The sequence below is a fragment of the Cricetulus griseus genome, chromosome 4 (assembly GCF_003668045.3).
Source record: "Cricetulus griseus strain 17A/GY chromosome 4, alternate assembly CriGri-PICRH-1.0, whole genome shotgun sequence".
Classification (NCBI taxonomy): domain Eukaryota; kingdom Metazoa; phylum Chordata; class Mammalia; order Rodentia; family Cricetidae; genus Cricetulus; species Cricetulus griseus.
In genome coordinates this window covers 104,138,799-104,151,421 of record NC_048597.1, presented here as the reverse complement: position 1 = coordinate 104,151,421, position 12,623 = coordinate 104,138,799, and the positions used below count along the sequence as shown (strand labels likewise).

The 12,623-nt window shown below is 45.8% G+C and overlaps 1 protein-coding gene across 5 annotated transcripts in view; it reads left to right on the top strand.

Annotated features, from left to right (window-relative positions):
* The window catches only part of Sbno1 (strawberry notch homolog 1), a 76,554-nt gene that overhangs the window by 15,905 nt on the left and 48,026 nt on the right, over positions 1-12,623 (top strand). For 3 of the 5 annotated variants that reach the window (XM_027413916.2, XM_027413917.2, XM_027413913.2), the window contains exon 1: positions 9,395-9,569. The exons of 1 other annotated variant lie outside the window; for it this stretch is intronic. The gene's annotated coding sequence lies outside the window, so the exon portion shown is untranslated. Of the gene's footprint in view, positions 1-9,173; positions 9,193-9,394; positions 9,570-12,623 lie in introns of those variants that run through there. One more of the 5 variants, XM_027413915.2, reaches the window with a different exon arrangement.

The following is a 12,623-nucleotide window of genomic DNA, read 5'->3' as shown; positions in this document are numbered from 1 at the left end:
GTGTGGGCTGCCACACCCAGGTATCTTTTGTTCTTTATTCTGTTTTTACCTTTATGGTCATGCAAAGTTGCTAACACTTCAAAATAAATAGGGGAGTTTAATATCCTCAAATGTAGGTATTCTGGAGCCAGGTACTGGGGCCAGCCCTGTGGACATAGAGGGAATGCCTTCCACATGTCCCATTGTCAAAGTCTTCAAAGAACTGATAGGAAAGCTGGAAGAATGGCTCAGTGGTTAAGATTCTGCATGACACCCAGGAGTTAGTGGTACATGCCTTTAATCCAGCACTTGGGAGGCAGAGGCAGGCGGATCTCTGGGAGTTCAAGGCCAGCCTGGTCTACCAAGCAAGTTCCAGGACAGGCTCCAAAACAATTCAGAGAAATTTTGTCTCGAAAAAAACAAAACAAAACAAAACAAAAGATTCAGTATGACTCTTCCAGAAGAGTACAGCCCGATTCTCAGAACCTATGCCTGTCAGGTGTCTGACAACTGCCTGTAACTGACCTCTAGAGTATCTGATGCCTGTGGCCTCTGTAGGTACCCCCACACACATGAGCCATGAACCATACACTTATATAAACACATACACAATTAATAAACAAAATTTTTAAAAACTGATGCTAGCCAGTCATTGGTGGTGCACGCCTTTAATCCCAGCACTCGGGAGGCAGAAGCAGATGGATCTCTGTGAGTTTGAAACCAGCCTGGTCTACAAGAGCTAGTTCCAGGACATCAGCCTCCAAAGCCACAGAGAAACCCTGTCTCGAAAAACAAAACAACAACAACAAAAACTGATGCTAGCATGACATTTGCCATAACAAATGCCCAGAGTGAATATGAACACAAAAGTTACCTGAGGGTAGGGAAGCCACTATCAGGCAGCCATCCTAAGGAACGGTAGATGGCTCAGTGGTTAAGAGTGCTCGATGCTCTTTCAGAGGTCTAGGTTTTGGTTCCCAGTACCCACATTGGGCAGCTTATAACTGCCTGTTAATCCACCTCCAGGGGATTTTATATACATACATCCATAGATACAAGCAAATCACATACATAAAACAACAATAAATAAATCTTAAAAGTAAAAGGAGGATGTCAGGTGTGGTGCACATCTTTAATCCTAGCACTCGGGAGGCAGAGGTGGTCAGATCTCTGAGTTTGAGGCCAGCCTGGTCTATGAAGTGAGTTCCAGGATAAGTAAGGACTGTTACACACAGAAACCCTGTTTGAAAATAAATGAATAAACAAATAAATAAGTAGAGGAGGAAGAGGATGAGAAGAGGAGGAAAGCTCTATTGCCAGGCATGGTGGCACACAGACATCTAAGTTCAGAGCTGAGAGGCAAAGTCAGGAACGTGGAAGTCAAAGCTAAGTTGAGCTATACAGTGAAACACTGTGTCAAGGAAAACACCCTGAACAGTGTGCCAGCTTTTTGCTGTGATATTATAATTATGCTTTTACTTTTTGCTGGATGAATGCTCATTAGACTATCATTATAGTCATTGATCTCAACAACAGAGGAACCCCTTGGTTTTTAGCCCATGAATGACTTCCTACTAACATATAAGTGTGCCTGCAGACAAAGAATGAAGTAAGAGGGCTTGGTATAGGTCAGCACTATGCCAATGTAGGATTCCCAATCATCTGCTTTCAGAGGCATCTCTGTGCTGGGCGTGCCCTAAGTAAGTATTCTCCCTGCAAAGAACCTCCCAGTATCTCAGTTGCTATACCCTAATAACAATTGTTAATTACATTATCTTTCCATGTACATGCAAAGAAATCACACACACACAAACACATCCACATATACACATGAACACAAATGCAGAGGCATCATTCTTTGAATAATTGCTACCAGAGTTGAGAAAAGCAATCATTTTTCAATGACCTTTAGTTTCCTATCTTTTCCTTGTACCAATCTTGCTGCAATGGGTAAGCCTGTCCTTAAAGCTTGTGTGTATAAGCAGCTCCTGAAATGTCACCTTTCAGATGTATTCAAAAGGTAAAGATTATGAGAGAAAAGCACCAGGCATCTGGGTGGATGCTTACAAGTGTGGCAAAGGGTGAGAGCACCCTGGTCAATTCTTGCTGTCAAAACTAGTACTCATCTGGTCCCAGAGTGCAACAAGAGTTGGCGGCCACTTGGAAAGTGAATGCTACTTAATGCTGAAGATCCTTGTGTGAACTTCATTTTGGACAGATTTGAAAAAACGTCTTTCTCCTTAGAGTACACCAGTAACAAACCAAAGTATGGTGCCTTCCAAGTCCAACTTAGGAAACTGGTGTGTTTATTGGGCTTACTTACAGTCACAGGTGACCTAAAAGCAGCTGTCCCACTGGAAAGTGTCTCCCCAGCACCAACTTCCCCTTAGCTGCAGCCTTCCATCTTCTATGCATTCCAGCACCTCTGGAGATCACCAGGCCACATACAATTAGGGAAGAACTGCATACAGCGGGCTGGGAGGTGCAGGAGGGAACAAGTAGAATTTTAGGCCAGGGTCCAGTGACCCTCCACACACACCCCTTTGAAAGACTCTCAGGAATCAACAGACTTGAAGGTGTCAGTTTCCACTAGTCACAGCTGCTTTGATGAAGGTGATGGCTGTAACCCATGGAGGATAGCACTCCAACAGCATCAATGGATTAAACACAGTCCCTCAGATGTCTTCACTGTAGGTCTGCATCTTCCTTCTTTCTTTCTTTCTTTCTCTCTCTCTCCCTCCCTCCCTCCCCTCCTCCCTTCCCTTCCTTCCTTCCTTCCTTCCTTCCTTCCTTCCTTCCTTTCTTTCTTTCTTTCTTTCTTTCTTTCTTTCTTTCTTTCTTTCTTTCTTTTCCTCCTTGTTTTTTGACACAGGATGCCACTCCATAATGCAGGCTGACCTTCAACTCTGGATCCTTAATGCTGGGGTGACAGGCAAGCAGCACTGTATTCTGTTCCTTTCAGATAGCTATCTGCAGGGCTGGAGAAATGGCTCAGCAGTTAAGAGCACTGACTGTTTGCCAGCTCCCACATGACAGCTCACAACTCTCTGTAATTCCAGTTTCAGGGGATCTGACACCTTTACACCAATGCACATAAAATGAATTTAAATAGATTATTAAAAAAAGAAATTGTAGATAGCTATCTGCTTGCTTGACATGACAGATTTCTGTCTGCTTGCTGTGTTGTGCACTACAGCTTAAGCTACCCAGTGAATATCAATGGAAAAATTTTTGTATTATTTTGTTTTTTTACAAATTTTTATTTTTATTAAAACGTTGCTGGGCAGTGGTGACACATGCCTTTAATCCCATCACTCTGGAGCCAGAGGCAGGTAGAAGATCTCTGTGAGTTCACGACCAGCCTGGTCTATGGATTGAGTTCCAGGACAGTCAAGGGTACACAAACCCAATCTTGAAAAAACAAACAAAAAAAGCACCCACATGGCATCTCAAAACCATCTATAACTCCAGTTCTAAGGGATCCCACACCTCTCTTTTGGCCTCCAAGGACACTGAAACACTCATACACATAAAAGTAAATCTTTTTTTTTTTTTTTTGGCTTTTTGAGACTGGCACTCACTCTGTAGACCAGGCTGGCCTCGAATTCACAGAGATCTGCCTGCCTCTGCCTCCCAAGTGCTGGGATTAAAGGTGTGAGCCACCAACGCCAGATTCTTAAGGGTGGATATAGTAGTACGTGCCTTTAATCTTAGCACTCGGGGAAGCAGAGGCAGAGGCAGGAGGATCTCTGGGAGTTTGGGGACAGCCAGGGCTATATAGAGAAATCCTATCTCCAAAAAAATTTCTTATTTTTATTTTAACTTGGAAATCTTTACTAGGGGAAGGGAAGGGTGTAGGAAAGGGAAGGAAGAGAGACTCAGAGAAATGGCAAAAGACAAAAAAAATGTTTGTTTTTTTTTTCCCCTGAGATAGGATTTCTTTGTGTAACTGCTCTGGAACTCTAGACTGCTCTAGACCAGGCTGGCCTCAAACTCATAGAGATCCACTTGCCTCTTTTCTTCTTTTCTTTCTTTCTTTCTTTCTTTCTTTCTTTTTTTGGTTTTTTGAGACAGGGTTTCTCTGTGTAGCTTTGGAGCCTGTCCTGAAACTCACTCTGTAGACCAGGCTGGCCTCAAACTCACAGAGATCTGCCTGCCTCTGCTTCCTGAGTTCTGGGATTAAAGGTGTGCGCCACCACTGCCCGGCGACATTTATTGATTTACTTATTGGTGTGTGTGTATGTATATGTGTATATATGTTTGTGCACGTGTGCTATGACACATGTGGAGGTCAGAGGACAACTTGCAAGAGTTGCTTCTCTTTCTTTGTAGGTTCTGAGGCTCAAACTCAGGTCTATCAGGCTTGGTGGCAAGTGCTTTTGCCAGCTTGGACTATCTCACTGGCCTTGTCTTTTATGTTCATAGGGTTTTTTTTTTTTCTAAATATGTCTGAGGAACCCTCTATACCTTACTATAGGTAAAAATTTCCATAACGGATCAAAGACTCAAACATAAGACCACAAACTGTGAAACTGTTAGAAGAAAATGGAATATTCAGGACATTCGTTTAGACAACTGATTTTTGGGTATGAGTTCAATACATGGGTCACAAAAGAAATGGTCAAATGGGATCATGTTTAATTAGAAAGCTTCCATGTAGCAAAGGAAATAATTAACAGAATGAAGAGATGTCTGCCATGGGGATAATGTCTGTGCAAAGTATTCATCCAATATATAAGAAGCTCAAGCTATTATAGCAAAGTTATATAACAGAATCAGATTTAAATTGTGCAAATAGCCTTACAGGCTTCTTTGTTTTTGTGTGTAGTTGTTTTAAGCAGGGTATGACTGGAAACTTCTTATGTAGACAAGGTTGGCCTCAAATTCAAAGATACACCTGCCTCTACTTTCCAAGTGCTGAGATTAAAGGCATGTACCACCACTCCTGCTCTGAATAGATATTCCTTTAAAAAATGATCTGTGTGGTACTGGCCAGGCCTTTAATCCCACCACTGGGAGGGGTTGTAGAAGAAGGTGGATTTCTTCAAACTCAAGGCCAACAGATATGTGGGGGAAAAAAGCACAATCACATTGCAAGGGGAATAAAAATTCAAAATACAAATGTCATCTCACCCCAGTCTGAAAGGCTATTGTAAGAGAAAAGAAAAAAAGACAAAACAAAATAATTGTGGCCAGGCAGCCGGGCGATGGCAGTGGTGCACGCCTTTAATCCCAGCACTCAGGAGGCAGAGGGAGCCAGATCTCTGTGAGTTCAAGACGAGCCTGGTCTACAAGAGCTAGTTCCAGTACAGGCTCCAAAGCTAAGCAGGGAAACCCTGTCTCAAAAAGAAAAAAAAAAATTACAGCCAGGCATGGTGGTGCATGCTCGAGAGGCACAGAGGCAGGCAGAGCTCTGTGAGTTCAAGGCCAGCCACGGATACACAGAGAAACCCTGTGTCAAAAAACAAAACTAAAAACAACAACAACAACAAAAATCCCTCATTTACAATGCTGGCAAGGATACAGGGAAAGGGACTTGTTTTGGTCACTTTTCTCATTGCTGTGAGAAATACCAACAAGAAGCAAGTTTTGGGAGAAAGGGTGGACTGTGACTCACAGTTGGAAGAGACGTAGTTCATCATGGTAGGGCAGGCATGGCAGCAGGAGCAGGAGGCTTATTGGCTAGTCACACTGCATGCACAGTCAGGTAGCAGAAACTGATGAGTGTTTTTGCATAGTAGCTTTTTCTCTTCAATGTGATCCAGGACCTCAGCCAATGGAATGGTGAAGCCCATATCTAATGTGGGTTTTCCATCACAGTTAATCTAATCTATATCCTTCATATACTATTTGTTGTTGTTGTTGTTTTTCAAGACAGGGTTTCTCTGTGTACCTTTGGAGACTATCCTGGCACTTGCTCTGTAGACCAGGCTGGCCTAGAACTCACAGAGACCCGCCTGCCTCTGCCTCCAGAGTGCTGGGATTAAAGGCATGCGCCACTACCATCCGGCCCTTTCATACACTGTTGATAGGAATATAAAACCATATAGACATTATGTGAGTCTACATAAGTATGGAGGTTCCTCAAAAAAGTAGTAGTACAATCCTAAGGCCCAGCAAGTCCATGACAAGGGTCTAGACAAAGAAACTGAAGTCTTTTGAACAGACATCTGCACTGGGATGCTTATTATTATACTATTAACTAAATCCAAGATGTGGAATTAAGTTAGGGGTTCACCAGTGGATGAATGGACAATGAAAACATGGTGTAACCAAGTGAAGGGGTGCACACCTGCTATCTCTGCCACTTGGCAGGTGGAGGCAGTTGGATCAAGAGTTCAAGGTCACCCATCGGTACAAGGAGAGTTTGTGACCAGCCTAGGCCATTTGAGTCACTATCTAAAAAAACAAAACAAAAGGAATACTGTTCAGCCATAAAAGGATTACACTTGTGTCATTTGAAATAACATGAGACAAACTGGAAGTGAAACAAACGAGGCACACAATGGTTAATACCATGTGTTCTCATTCATACACAAGCTAAGAAGCTGACCTGAAGGAACACAGAGCCAGGGCAGGCATGGTGGCACATGTGGCCTTAGTCCTAGCATTTGGGAAGCAGAGGCAAACAGATCTCTATGAGATCAAAGACATCTGGGACTAGAAACCCTGTTTTGAAAAGCCAAAAACAAAACAAAATGTACAGAAGTACAGAGCCAGGTTTGGTTGGTGTATTCCTGTCATTGCAGCTACTTAGTTTAATGGAGGAAGAGGATTGCAAGTTCAAGGCCTGTCTGATCTTGAGTTCAATGCCGGAAAGGGCAAGTTACTGAAACCTTGTCTTCAAATAAAAAGAGAATGACTTAGCAGACTGGGGCAGGATAGTTGCAAGTTTAAGACCAGCCTAGGATACAGAGTGACTTCGAAGTTAACCTGTCATACTTAGTGAAAATGTGTCTGAAATTTGTGTAAAAAGAGGGGGACTGGAGATAATGGCTCAGCAGTCAGCAGCATACACGGCTTTCCCAGAGGGCTTGAGTTCAGTAACTAGTACCCATGCCAGGCATCTCACAACGACCCGGGACTTCTGATGCCTCTGAAGGCACCTACACTCTGTGCACATTAGTCTTCCCTCAGTAAGCATAATTAAAAACAATGACTCTTAGCTGGTCGGTGGTGGTACACTCCGGAGGCAAAGGCAGGTGGATCTCGGTGAGTTCCAGACCAGCATGGTCTACAAAAGTTAGTTCCAGGACAGTCTCCAAAGTTACATAGAGAAACCCTGCCTTGAAATACCCTCCAAAAAGCCGCCCCCCCCCCACTGGAGATATGGCTCAGAGTTTAAGACCACTGACTGCTCTTCCAGAGGCCTGAGTTCAATTCCCAACAACCACATGGTGGCTCACAACCATCCGTTATGAGATCTGGTGCCCTCTTCTAGTGTGCAAGCATGCATGCAGATAACTGTATACATCATAAATACATCATAAATAAATAAAAAAATCTTTAAAAAATAAGAGGAGCTAGAGAATTGTAGTGGTTAAGAGCACTTGTTACTCTTTTAGAGGACCTAGGTTCAGTTCTAGGTTTTGCCACCATACCTGGCCTTAAAATTCTTCTGTTCTTATAGATAAGAACACAAATATAGAGGCCTGGCAGTGGTGACCCAGACCTTTAATCCCAACACTTGGGAGGCAGAGTCAGGTGAATCTCTGAGTTTGAGGCTAGCCTGATCTACAGAACAAGCTCCAAGACAGCCAGGGCAGTGAAACCCTGTCTCAGACAACCAAAAACCAAAGAAAACCAAAACCAAAAACACAGATATAATACATATGTATGCATACAAAGTTAGAATCCATATTATTGCTGTATGTACATTCCCCACTGTCAGTTTTTGCTAACCTGACTAAACCCAGACATACTTAGCAAAAAAGGACAATCTCAGTTGAGGATTTGAGTCCAGCACAGTGGTCTATAATTGGGGCAGGAGAGACCAGCCCACCGTAGGTCTGGGCTGTAGACGAAAGCAAGCCGGTAAGCAGCTGAACTCTTCAGTTTCTCCTTCCAGAAACTGCCTTTGCCTGCATAGATGATGAACTGTAAAATGTAAGATGAAATAAACCCTTTTTTCTCCTAGTCGGTTTTGGTGATTGTTTTATCATGGCAACAGAAAAGCAAACCAGAACACAATACCAATAATTGTCTGGAAGAGCTCTCATATTTTTCTCTCTGTAGCCTGTCCTAGAACTTCTTTGTAGACCACGTTGGCCAGGAACTCAGAGTTCAGCCTTCCTCTGCTTCTCAAGTGCTGGTATTAAAAGCATGCATCACCACTGCCTGGCTGAGTTCACACACTTTAACCTCAACTGTCAAAACAAGAGTGCACCGTTTGTTTTCAGCACAGGGCAAACAGATGCTAAGCGTCCAGTGGAGGTAAGAATCATCCAGGCGTGCCTATCACCTAAGTAACAGAGTCAAGCGCATTCTCAGAAAGACTTTACAAAAGGGTGACCAAGAAGTTGTGTTAGTCTAGTAGGTCATTTAAGAATAATGAAAATTAAAAAAAAAAAGAAATTTAACAAGGGAAAAGCTACGGGGAAGCCCTGGTATGCAGTAATCGTTAATGGAGAGCCACGGGGGGTGCAGGTGTCTGGGCATGTGTTTAGAGTCTAGGATAGGGACCTGTGTTCTACAGGAGATAATGACCATGGACCAGCCCGCAGGCTCACTGCGGTTTTCGAGTCAATGAAGTTCAATAAAGCTCAAGCGAGCTTCAAAGCAATGACTACGTTAATATTTCTTCTAGCATGCTCAATGAAGAGCTCATCCGTCAAGTGACAGAAACCCCGCAAGGGCTCGACGGACCTTGACTACCCAATGCCAAGATTCTGAAAATAGCTGTGGGGCCCTAGGAGCCCGACTACCACTGCAGGCGGGGGGCGCATGCGCGCAGACACACATGCTGACCTCCTGGTGGCACCCAGGAGAAAGCGACCTTCTTCCCGACAGCCCGCGGAAAAGACGGGTGGGGAAACGGTATTCTCGCGAGGTCTCGACTAGCGGCGGCGGAAGCATCGGACACGTGACTGTCCTAGGCCGCCTTCGCTTGCCCCCTCCCCCTTCTCGGAAACCCGGCCCCCTCACCCTTCGCCCACCCCGGAGCCGCGGTAATGGACCGGTTGGGTTCCGGAATTCTCTTGGATCCCATAACTGGTACCAGGGTAGCGGGACTTGGCGGAGTCCGGTTTTGGTGGCGAAGGCAGAGGGGGCGGTCAAGATGGGGGGGGATCAGCTTCCTTCACCTAGGAAGGAGGCGGGGCGGAGAAGGGGGGGGGGGGAAGTCACGTGGGGCGTGGCGCGCGCTGCGTGCGCGCGGCACCTGACCCGTCGCCCCGCCCCCTCTTCCTGCGGGGCGGGGGGTCGGGAGGAGGGGCGTCAAGATGGCGGCGGGGAGGTAGGCAGAGCCGGACGCTGCTTCTGCCGTCGCCACCTCCGCCGCCGCCGCCGCCGCCTCCGCTCCTGTTGCCTCCGGCTCCTCACGCGCTCACCGACCGGGAGAAGCTGTTCTGGCGTAGGGTTTGCTGGGGAAAGTAAGTCCTCCCCTCAGCCCTTTTCTCCTTCCACGCTCGTCGGTCCAAACAGCCTCCCACTCCCACCAGCGCTCCTCGGGGTCCGTGTGAGGCCGGTTGTGGGGGGAGGCGGCTACTTCACGACTATCTGGGCCTCGCTCGCCCGCTGCCCGTTCTCAATTCGCCGGCCGCCCCGTTGGTTCCGGTGTCTTCCGCCAGGCAGCGCCGGCTCTGTGGGAGTCCCGCTGTCCCGAGCCGGATAAGCAGCTCTGAGGCCGGGCAGCCCTGCCCTGCGAACGCCGGCTCCACGGGGATCGCCTCCTTCTCCTTCTTCCTTCTCCTAGACCTGAGACGGGAGGCGAGAGTGAGGCGGAGACCCTGCTCGGGTCTCTCCGACCTATTGCTCTCGGTTTCGGGAGCGGGAGGGAGGCGCCTGGACAACCTTCCTGAACCTCGGTTCCCGGCGAGTGGGGTGCGTGGGACACGTGGGGGACATCTTCACTCCTCTTCGTGCCGTGTTTAGCTCTCCCTGAAGTGACTGAGTGCAGCTTCAGACCCCGAGCTCAGTCCATGAGGAGGGCGATGGCGGTTGGGCATCTGCTCACCTTACCTTGGCAGCATTGGATGTAGTGAGCACCCAAGTTCCTCAAAGAGGTGTCTGCTGGTGTTTTCCCGGGAGTGGCGTGGGATGGGCTCCACCGCTTCCAAGCCTTGGATTTGTCCAGACCCGTGTGATTGTTGTTTTACTGACCCCGGCATCCAGCTCCTCCCCTTTCTATCCCGGCTTTGTGCTTCAGTTTGGTTAATGTTTTCGGACCACTAACTTGATGCTCCTATATAGAAAGCCCTTTTTGTGTGATTGCTCTGCTTACTGTGGGATGCTTTTGTTTGGGGGAGTTGCTGGTTGAGAAATGTGCGCGCGACGGGGGAAGCTTGGAAATAAAATGAGAGCCCAAGAAAGCATCGTTTTAATCCATTGAATTGCGCAGCCAATTGTAGCCTCACCCGGAAGTTTGTGCTGAACACGTGTTGAGGGAAGGTTAAAAAACGGGTCCCCTTTGACCTTTAAACGTCGATTGTTTGTCGTGTATGTTGAGTAAAATGTTCATATTCTCTAGACCATGACAATTAAAGGTGGGAGACGACTTGTAAAGAATCATCCGCTAGGGTCCAGCGAACTGTCAAACCCAAAGTGTCCTAGAGCCAGTCAACTTATTTAGCATTTACATAGAGTTCTACCGGTTAACAGTCTAAATGCCCCCAAGTCAGGGTTGGTTTTCGTAACCATTGGGGAAAGAATCATTGTGCAAACTATGTATTTACACAGAATTTCTAGGATTAAACGGCATTTGCTGCTGGTGACTTCAGTGGGACATTAATTTTGATAGTTCAGGAACGTTAGTTTCCATCTTTATATAAAGTTGTTTTCCAGCTGATAGTAGAAGACTTTCTTCTGGCTTCTGCTTGCAGTTTAACTTCACTCTCTGCAACTATCTTCAGAATTTTAGATTCAGTTTCACTTCAGTTACTGTATAAATATTGAAAAAGCCTATACTTACTGGTTCATTGAAGAATGTTGTTAGGCACATTTATATGTCTATTTAAAAATGGCCAATGTGATGTGGGTCATGTTCCCCCCCCCTTTTTTTTTTTTTTTTTGAGATAGTTTCTGTGCTTGTACCTGGCTGGCCTGGCACTCACTTGGTATACCAGATTGTCTGTGAACTCACAGAGATCACCTGTCTCTGTCTTCCAGTGCTGGGATTATAGTAGAGTGCCACCATCATCCAGCTGAAACTGGTGATTCCTTTTTTTGTTTGTTTGTTTGTTAGTTTTGTTTTTCCAGACAGGGTTTATCTGTGGCTTTGGAGGCTGTCCTGGAACTAGCTCTTGTAGACCAGGCTGGTCTCAAACTCAGAGATCTGCCTTCGTCTGCTGGGATTGCCAGCCTGAGCTGTATCATGTCCAGTCTTTTATATGCTTCAGAAAAGTTGTGCTCTGCTAGGCAGTGGTGGCTGCGCCTTTAATTCCAGCACTCAGGAGGCAGAGGCAGGTGGATCTCTGAGTTTGAGCGAGTTCCAGGGCAGCCAAAGCTACACATAGAAACTCAGTTTCCCCAAAACAAACAAAAAACAAAAACAAAAACAAAAAAACAGAAAGAAAAAAGGTGTGTTTCAAAGCCCTCATCTGTGTGTAGATGTGTTTTTGGTGTTTAAGTTGAACTTCTGTGTTTTGTTTTCTGTTTCTCGAGACAGACTGTGTGACTGTCCTAGCTGTTTTGGATCTGTCTCTGTAGACTAGGCTGGCCTTGAACTCATATCCCCCTGCCACTCCTTCCCAAGTTCTGGGATTAAAGGTGTGTGCCACCACCATTCAGCTAAATTGAACTTGAGTTGAGGCTTGCCACCTACAAAAGGCAAGAAATCCACTGATCTGGTCCTACCAAGTAGACTCTCATAAGGTACAGTAGGCCCCCAAGCTTCTCTAACTGACATTAAAAGTTCATCTAAAGAGGCCAGTGAGCTGGCATAGCTGGTTAAAACAATTGCTACTAAGTCTGACTACCTGAATTTGATTCCTGAGGTTCACATGGTAGAAGGAGAGAACAAACTGTCCTCTAACCTCCACACATGGGAGCCATAGCACTGCACACCTCCTCCAATGAATGCAATTATTATTATTTGGGTTTTTGTTGTTGTTGAGGCAGGGTTTCACTATGTAGCTCTGGCTACACTATGTAGTCCTGGACCTCACTGTGTAGACCAGATTGACCTTGAACACACACTCTGTCTGCCGGATGCCTCTTGAGTGCTGAGTTTGAAGGTTTGCACATCTATGCCTGGCAATATAATAATTTTTTGTTTTGTTTTTCGAGACAGGGTTCTCGGTGTAGCTTTGGAGCCTATCCTGGTACCCTCATCTGCGTGTAGATGTGTTTTTGGTGTTTAAATTGAACTTCTGTGTTTTGTTTTCTGTTTTTTGAGACAGACACACTCTGTGTGACAGTCCTAGCTGTTTTGGATCTGTTTTGGAACTCACAGAAATCCGCCTGCCTCTGCCTCTCCAGTGCTGGGA